The 9,470-nt window shown below is 40.3% G+C and overlaps 1 pseudogene; it reads right to left on the bottom strand.

Moving 5' to 3' along the window:
• Positions 1-3,907: 3,907 nt before the first annotated feature.
• LOC149095807 (uncharacterized) lies at positions 3,908-8,389 on the bottom strand (annotated as a pseudogene).
• Between the last annotated feature and the right edge of the window lie 1,081 nt (positions 8,390-9,470).

Below are 9,470 nucleotides of genomic sequence, written 5' to 3'. Positions count from 1 at the left end.
AGAACCAAAAGATCTCCGAGTACGACAGTTGTAATTTCGTAGTTTTCTCAAAGAGCCACTAATCTCATCTACCTCGCCGTGAAATTCACATGCTGCCTAGACCGACGCCTACGACCCTTAATACTTCGTAATTTCTTGTCCAATGGTCAAAACTAATCGGCATCATATGGGCGTGTTCTACGTCAGGAATTGAGGTGGCTCGATCAAAGTGTTCAGTAACAATACTGTTCAACTTTGAGCGTGCTCTGATTGGATTGTGACTCACCATGGCCGTGGTGAGCGTAAAGCTCGGCAGATTTTAGCATGCTTTCGGAGAATCTTAGGAAAGCAAATTTCGTCTTGTCCAGGCTTAGGGCAAACGTCAGCGATTCGACGTTTGCCCTGGCCTAAGAGCGCCTAATCTGAGTCGAATTTAATTTCGGCAAACGTCGCACCATTCATACACCTATTTTAAAATTAATAGGTTCGACGAATTAAGTTCCACTAAGATTCGACGTTTGCCCCAGGCCTTAAATTTGTTTCAGTTAATTTGAAAAGCAGATAGAAATTACGTTAAATATTAATTGATTTCATTGAGGGCCAGGTCACGTTTAAAACAAAAAATCAGTGACTGTTATTTATTTTTTGTTTTTTTTTTTTTTTGATTTCCGCCCAATGAAATAAATTTAGTGTCAATTATTGATAGAAAGTACAATAACTCCCTACACCAGTTGATAGTCAAGCCCGTGTTTCTGAAAATCAAATGGACCGGTTTCTGTGGGATTTTTACACGCGCTAATTATTTAAGAAATAAAAAATATGTACCATGTTTCTATCGAGTTTTATATAATAACCCAAGTTATTCTCGCATTTTGATTGGTTCTCGTCTATGATCTATTAGAGGACAGACGCACGATTGACGTTATCATTTCAAATTTTTTCCCTCTGTGTTTTAAAATGACGGAAAGTTTTGAAAATTTAGATAATATTTTACATGACTGGGCAAAAGATAAGGTACAAGAAAGTCTTGTCCAGGCACTGAACAGGTACCAGAAGCATAGTCTAGCAGAAAGAAGAAAGATAAAGCCGTTTCTGTTTTAGAAAATGACTCAGAAAAATACTCGAGCAGTCTCAGTCGGCAGTCGAGCGAGACTAAACCAAGCACAAAATTGGTCTTGGTAAGCCGAGAACCATTGCTTTTTCTCGAATTTAACAAACCCAATGAACAAAATGTTTATGAGATTAATTTATTTAAAACATTGAACTTTTCTCAGTCTCAAAATAATTGTTGACACAGTGATTGTCTGGAATGAAACATTAAAACCACTTCTTAAAATCATTGAAAATAAACACATAATCTTGCTTTCCGATGCGAATGTTCCAGTCCGTTTCAGAGCACAGCAGCGAGCAAAGTATAGCTCACTACAGCTCACGGCCAACTGTATCGGAGCTAAAAGGTGTCTCGACACTATTTCAAACTGATTTGAGAATCACCAACCACAGAGGACACAAATTTCCACCATCACTAACGCTCCTTTCATTCAAAACTCGAATCGAATGGCCTCCAGGTTGACCGCAACCCCAAGTTTTCCGAGCGTAGTTTTCAACTCCTGTAATATTCGAGGCAACATCCAAGCTTTTCGGCTCATAGGGCTGCTCTGATGACAAAAACTGACTTGACTTATTCAGTTATAGATCACAGTTATAGATTCAGTAATAGATCACAGAAGACGTCAAAATGTGGTAAGAACATCAGTGACACACTCTGCTATCGCCTCGTGTGCCACTTTTTTGTTCTTACCACGGTTTGACGTCATCTGTGATCTATTACTGAACAGACACACGGCAACATGGAATCTATTTGTTAAATAGAAACACAAGCGAGTGCAAGTTTGGGAGAACGAGAAATCCACAGTTTTTTCGAATCCTCCCACACTTTCAGAAGTGTTTCTATTAAAAAATTAGATTATGAGCTCGAGATTTCTATCGCGTGATAGTTAATAAGGGCGCAGCCCGAGTCGACTATTACGCATAGAAATCGAGAGCGAATAATCTAATTGTTTTAGTACAAATCTACTACTCCTTCAAACCTTTATCTAAATCCTCTTCACAGACACTTCGAAAACGCCAAGAAGCGGCCGTCATTTTGTTAACAAGCGCGCACTGCTACGCTACTCACTATCTATCACAGAGTAGATAGTGAGTAGCGTAGCCAATCAGGGAACGGCATTCGTGATAAAACGCTAGTAGATTTATACTAAAACTCGAAAGAAACACGGAGAACATGTTTCTATCTCTTTTAGAAACACCGCGACGAAAAACAGAAAAACAGCTTGTATATACTTTGATCATCAAATTAGCAAATTGAATGTGGTTTATCGTTGTCTGTACTCTTATCGACAACGAGTACGCGTCATCACAGTGGCCAAAATGTTGTGGACTCACGGGGCGCAGCCGAGTGAGTCCACAACAAATTTTGACTACTGTGATGACGCGTATCGTTGTCGATAAGAGTACAGACAACGCTAAACCACATCAACTAATAAATCAACATCAACTAATAAAAAAAAGAAAATATTTTTGCAAGAGCGCGAGTTGAAAAAGTCATTGCGTGACAAATTGACGCGAGCAGCGTTGTCTAGATTCTTATCGACAACGGCAAATTAGCCAATCAGATTGCGAGATTAGTAGCAGTTGTGGTAAATAAATGGCACGCAATGTACGAAGGAGCGATGACATTTAACTACCATTTCTAAAATTCTGGCTAGAAAATTGGAACATAAACAAACAAACAGATGCTTAAAAGTAACTAGAAGAAACTGAACGTACAACCTGTGTGGAGTGAGGAGAAGTGTAGACAATGGAAAAGGATGAAAAAAATAATGAACAGAGGGGTGGCGGACTGAGCAAAATCCTTTCTTTCAAAACTCCTAATTTTGACAAAGAACCCTCTCTAAACACCTGCCCTACTATGGCTTAATAGAGGCCACACAATAATCATCAAAGTGATTTGTGTTGAATTGATATTCAAAGAATTCCTCCCTTCTACTAGTGGGATAATTATGTAAGAAATAAGTAAAGAGAATTTATATGTTAACAGTAACACAGTGATGAAAGTGAAGAATGATCATCGCAGTAAATTTTCCAATTTAAGCAATTGGAAAGAAGCCTGAGAAAATCAGTGCTTCAACGGGATTCGAACCCGTGACCTCCGCGATACCGGTGCGATGCTCTACCAACTGAGCTATGAAGCCACACATTGGGAGCGAGGTCAATTAATTGAATTCATAGCTTCTCGTGAGGAGTGAAATGATGTGAAGTATACATGAAATAATTCATATTTGAACTGCGGTTGTAGATGAAAGTGAAGAATGATCATCGCAGTAAATATTCCAATTTAAGCAACTGGAAAGAAGAAGCCTCAAAAAATCAGGGCTTCAACGGGATTCGAACACGGAAAATTTACTGCGATGATCATTCTTCACTTTCATCTACAACTGCAGTTTAAATATGAATTATTTCATATATACTTCACATCATTTCACTCCTCACGGGAAGCTATGAACTCAATTGATTGACCTCGCTCCCAATGTGTGGCTTCATAGCTCAGTTGGTAGAGCATCGCACCGGTATCGCGGATCTTATAAGGTAACTAAATGGTCCGATATAAAGACAGACACCTTTTCCTTTTCAGGTGGCTTATCAGCCCTTTTAGGGATAACGGGCACTTAACTCCAAGACAACGGAAGTTCAACCAAACACTGTCATCTTTGCGATCTGTGGTAGAACGATCAATTCACCTCTTAAAAGGACGCTGGCGAAAGTTGGGATTGCTAAATCATATAGATGTAGAACTGATGGTTCATTTAATTTTAGCCTCATGTGTTTTGCACAATTACTGCCTTCTCAAGGATGATTTTGATGCGGGCTATTTTCTTGATAATACTGACGACGACGACGACGATGATGATGATGATGATGATGACGGTACTCGTGGAAGTGATGCCAATAATGGTTCTTCACCAGGGGGTCGAGATGGCCTACGAGTAGCAGAAGCTAAAAGAGTTCAATTAATGAATATTGTTGTTTATGAAAGGATTGCTATTGGGAGTGTAAGAACAGTTTAAATCCCAGCTATTGATGGCAATTTGGTTCTGAATAAATGAGATTAAAAGATGAAAAAGTCTTGTTTTTCCTTATAAAATGCACTGCCTCATTGTTTTCTAGTGCATACATGTACATGCAATCTGCGATTCTTGTGTCTTGTAGGGGGCAAATTCAAGGAGAAGAGTATGCCCCCCTCCCCCCATTGACTAACACTGAATGATGACCCACCTTGCTTTAAGGTGGCTAAACACAGTTTTTTGCGCATGCTCCTCAGTCTTCATTTCTGGTGCCAGGTAGCATGGGTACAAAGATTGCTAAAAAAAAGAAAATGGCACTGATAAAGTAATGACATATTTGTTCCTGACCTGTTCCACATGTTATTCCTTCTCAAAATAACACGCTGTTGTTCAGCCACTTTAAGTCATGGATCTGACCCTGTGCAGTCTACATTGTTTAGGTAATCTCACGTTTCAACATTTTTCAGACAAAAAAGCTTTTATTTACCAAATTTAAAGTTGTGAAATTGTCAACAAAGCAAACCAAGCTTGACAAAAAAGATATTTGTAGCCTGATTACCATAGCAACATCGTTATGCTATTATGCCGATCACTCGTTACTGTAATATTGTGAAACTACTGCATGATGTAAAAGTACTGGTTCTGCGTGAAAGTAGAATTGTACGGAATAAAGGGAATGATAATGATGAATAAAGTAGATTAGATATGTGACACGAGAGAGAGTATTTCTCTGTCTCGGTAAATGTAATATGTCCTAAATGACTACACAACAATGTTGTTGAAAATGTGTTTCATCACCCACAAAGAACAACATTTTTTTAAAGATTTTTCTATAGCTGGCTTGAGCACTTTTAGAACAATTTGGATTACAACCAACATCCATAAAACTCAACATGGGTATACTGCTTGTTGAAACGAAACATTCTAAGCATGATGATTATTCAATTGATGATTCAGTTCAACAGATTCAAACAATTCTATCCAAGGGTTTACTTCTAGCTTACAAAGGTAACTATTGTGAAAACGGGAGCTGATTCAAACAATCAATGTATCTGTCACGATTTGACATAGACTCACTTTTTTTCCCCATATATTAAAAGAACCTGTTGAAAAAGCCCTTCATCTCTTCATTTATCTCCCTAGCCAGCTTCAGTTTTCCTTCCTCAACTTTTTTTCTTTTTTCAGCATAGTCTTTTAAAAAGTTGAGCATGTCTGCTGCTGATGAGCGGCTTCCTGGCCGTTTGCGGCATCTTACTCTCTTCTTTCGATCATGTGGCACTTTCTCTGGTTCATCTGTGTCATCTTCATCTTCATCTTTATCCAGCTGCAGATCATCACAGTCTTTGCTAGAGGAAAGTAACCCCAATTTCTGGGCTGAGCTCTCTACTGTATAGGTTGGGTTGACAGTGACATCTTTTTCGAAACACTCAGACATAACCTCAAAGAATGTCCTAGCTTTCCGCTCGTTTCCTGGCTTTTTGTTATGGTCTTCCACCACCTTATGATGTGAGACAAGCTTTCCCCATTTTCTGAGGCACTGATCTCCTGTCACCTTTCCCTTTGACTCTTTGTTGAATTCAAATACAAAATGTCCTTTTTTGACTTTTTTACTTCAGTTATTAAATCCTTAAACTGTTTCCACAGTGCAATGAACAGTTTCACATGTGCCTCTTCCTGTCTCACTAAGTTTTATTAGTAGAATTCTACTAGTATACTTATGCAAATGCTGTAATCTGGTTGGCTGAGCCATTAAACACTATCAGCCATTAGTGTGCAGTGGCTGGAGGTCGTCTAGGAAAAGGCGACGTTTTTTCGTTTTTCCAAAGGTTTGGAGGAAAATTTTGATGCAAATGGATAATTAAATTCCTGAGAAGTCTAAACGAAGGACTTTTACGGTTTCTTGACTTTTAAAAAGGTTGAAATTATTGAAAAAACTGACGCGCGTGGGTACACAACTTCAATTTTAAATGAAAATTCAATCCGAGCGATCTTTTTCAGGCGCAAAGTTTAACAATATCTCAAGAAATAATTGGAAATCGTTATTTGAACTAAATTTTAGTAACAATTCTACTAAAACAACTAGATTATTCGCTCTCGATTTCTATGAGGTGATAGTCAATTTGGCCTTCGGCCTCATCAACTATCACCTCATAGAAATCGAGAGCGAATAATCTAATTAACAAATAAAGAAGCCTCGATTGTGCTCTGTTCTGTTGTAAAGCACGCAGGAAGCGGTAGAGCACGAAAGAAGTGTAGGGGAAAAGACGAGACGTAGTCGAGTGTTTTTCCCTACTTCTTGAGTGCTCTACCGCTTCCTAAGTGCTTTACAACAGAACAGAGCACAGTCGAGGCTTCTTTATTTGTTTTATGATAAAGAATCCGATAATTTCCCCACGCATTTGGCTGAATTTTCAAACCAAACTTTATTTTCCAAACGAGCAAAAGTGGCGTCAGCCGTGAACTGTTCTCTGATAAAGCACGCTAAAATAAGCCAATCACAATCCTTGTTAGAATTGTTCAAGTAGTTTGATTGGCTAACGAAGCGACAGCTGTCAATCACAAACTGGACTTCAGCTAAGCTTTCAGTTTCGAGTAGTTTGAGCGGCTTTCGAGAGAAGAACCCTAAGAAGAACGATGCCTTCGAAGTTCGCTTTTAAGTTAAATTTTAAATACGGATCTAAAGGCAGGTAAAGGTTTATAGTCCAGAGGAATCCGGCCGTATTGTGGCCCATGGAAACGTGCACTTTTCCAGTGGAAATTACGAAACGCGGAGCTCAAAGCTTGCGGATGACAATGCAAATGCCGAGTTGAATTTGAACGGAGCTACAGTTATTTACGGCTTGTAGCCGCATGCAGCAAGATTGCCTGAACTAGCGTAAAAGTTAGAAAGATTAAACGGCTCCCACTGGTTCTACTCCGAACACAGAAGAGAATATCAGAGCAAGCTTTACACTGACCACTCGTCGGTTCACTTCGCTGAGATGACCGGAGAACGAGCGTTACTACAATACATGTAAGTGTTGTTTGAGCAATTGAGCATTTTCACAAAAATAAAGCTTCTCATCGTAAACAGAGACAGTTCAGTTGTTGTTTTCTGTCGTTGTTTTACTTCTTAAGTATAATTTCTGCCTTCGTAACAAATATAATGTCTTTTATCGAAGCACTGTTTAGGTTGATAATTTATTTATTTCGCTACTTGTTTTGTCGGCGGGAATCTAACAAAACTTGTTATTTTAGTACAGTTTTAACACTACTGTTGCTAACAATGGTCTCTGTGAGCCATATTTACTACAGACAAATAGCTCGTTTCCATTGCGTTTGTCTGAATCACAGTGGACGTTTCATTTGGGTCAAATTTGTCAAAATTCCGAAGCAAAAATTTGAAAGCCAACTTACCGTCATCAACCCGTGCTCTGTTCTCTGATAAAGCACGCTCTTTCAGCCAATCAGAGCGCGCGTTATATGAAAACTTTATTATAATTGTTAAGTATGAACTAGTTCCATCATGTTGCACAACACTAGAACTTGATTCACTACTGTCACTGATGATGGAGCTTGGGGTATCTGTCCTGCTAAAACACACAGTTGAACAAGTTTCAGTTGGTGGATGTCGTAGTATCGCTTAGAAACCTGTCTCAGCTTCCTCTCTGCGGTCGCTTGTTAGTCCCAGGCCCCCGATATATATATATAAGCATTATTCATACTGTAACTTGTGACTTCTTCCTACATCGTGCTCGTGTGATTTAAGCGTGTGTTTTTCCTTCGCCGTACGCCTCCTAGTTTACTCGAGAACTACAACATGGTGTCAGGAGTGGTTGTCAATTTGTGAACTGCTCACCGCTACCGTATCTTCAGCGAACCAGGCCAATAGTTAATCCTGTTTCACGCTCGTCGGAACCAAGATGGCGGAACTCGCGGGGTTACCGATTCCGACCTATGGATTGGCATTCGCCGGACGCTCCTCAAGCGCTCAAGAAGTTTAAAGCTCGGTGCAAACTTTACTTCTCTGGCCCGCTGAAAGAAAAATCGGTGGAAGAACAAATAAACTACCTTCTCATCTGGTCGGGCGACGATGGCATCGAATTAGTTTCCACGTGGGCTTTATCTGCCGCGGAGAAGAAGAAACTCGATACCTACTGGACTCGCTTTGAAAATTACTTGTCTCCGAAGAGCAGCTTTCGGATCTCAAGGACCCTTAAGCAATAACCTGGTGAGACAGTGGACTCATTTGTGAAGAAATTCAAATTCTGGTCGAAGAATGTCGGTTTACGAGCCCTGATGACCATATCATCGATGCTCTCATCTTTGGTTCTAATTCCAAGAGTACGCAAACCAAACTCCTAGACAAGGACATCACTCTCACGCTTGATACCGCTCTGGATATCGCCCGGACTGAAGAGGTAACTAGTAACCAAATTAAAGAAATTTCACCTGGTACTTCAACTCACATTGACGCGCTAAATCGTGATCCTCCCTTCCTTCTGGCCCCGCAGCCCCACCATTCGTTTGTGTGGATGTTGCGGCACCGAGTACGATATTTCGGAGCGATATTTTTGTCCTGCTTAAGGTTTAAAATGCGGTGCATGCGGAAAAGAGAATCACTGGAGAAAAGTGCTTCGTTCATCAAAACCTGACAAAAAGGGGAAGACTAAGGGTGGTCATCAAAAGCATTCTAAACTTCCAAAAGAGAAACCTGATAGAAAGAAGCATTTCCATAGCCTTGAGGCTCGTGATCCAAGTGTAGACAGCCCCCAAACATCATTTCCAGATCAGCTATACTTCCATACCTTGTCAGTTAATCAGGTCACCAAGAATGACACTCAAGCCAATTCCTAAAGGTGGAAGTGGTCTCAGATCATTGTAAGAAACCGCTCTTGTGTAAGGTTGACAATGGCGCTGAGGGAAACGTTATCCCTCTGAGTACGTACAACTCGCTCTTCCCAAATGCATCCTGTAAGCCTGGTGGCATTCCCACTAGCTTCACACTATCTAGCACCATCATCACTGCATTTGGTGGACATGCTGTTGGTCATCATGGCACTTGTGTACTCAAACTGGAATATGGTGGCTCCTGTAGATCATACCCATTTCATGTTGTTGATGCTGATGGTCCAACCATATTAGGCCTACCAACATGTACAAATTTGAACATGGTAACCATGAATTTCAGCATCACAAACCACGAAAGGGCTTCCAAGCCAAGCACTCCACCTTGACCTATCTGCGACCCAGATCCATTTGCTGAAGAGCAGGTGCTCAAACAGTTCAAGGGTTGCTTTGAAGGTGTTGGTTACTTTCAGGGCGAATATCACATAACAGTTGATCCTGCCGCTCCCCCAGTTGTGCACCCTCCACGAAGAGTTCCAG

This window comes from Orbicella faveolata, unplaced genomic scaffold, assembly GCF_042242905.1.
Source record: "Orbicella faveolata isolate gen_17 unplaced genomic scaffold, um_ofav_v1 contig_48, whole genome shotgun sequence".
NCBI classification, from domain to species: Eukaryota; Metazoa; Cnidaria; class Anthozoa; order Scleractinia; family Merulinidae; genus Orbicella; species Orbicella faveolata.
This window is presented reverse-complemented; position numbering and strand designations above follow the sequence as displayed.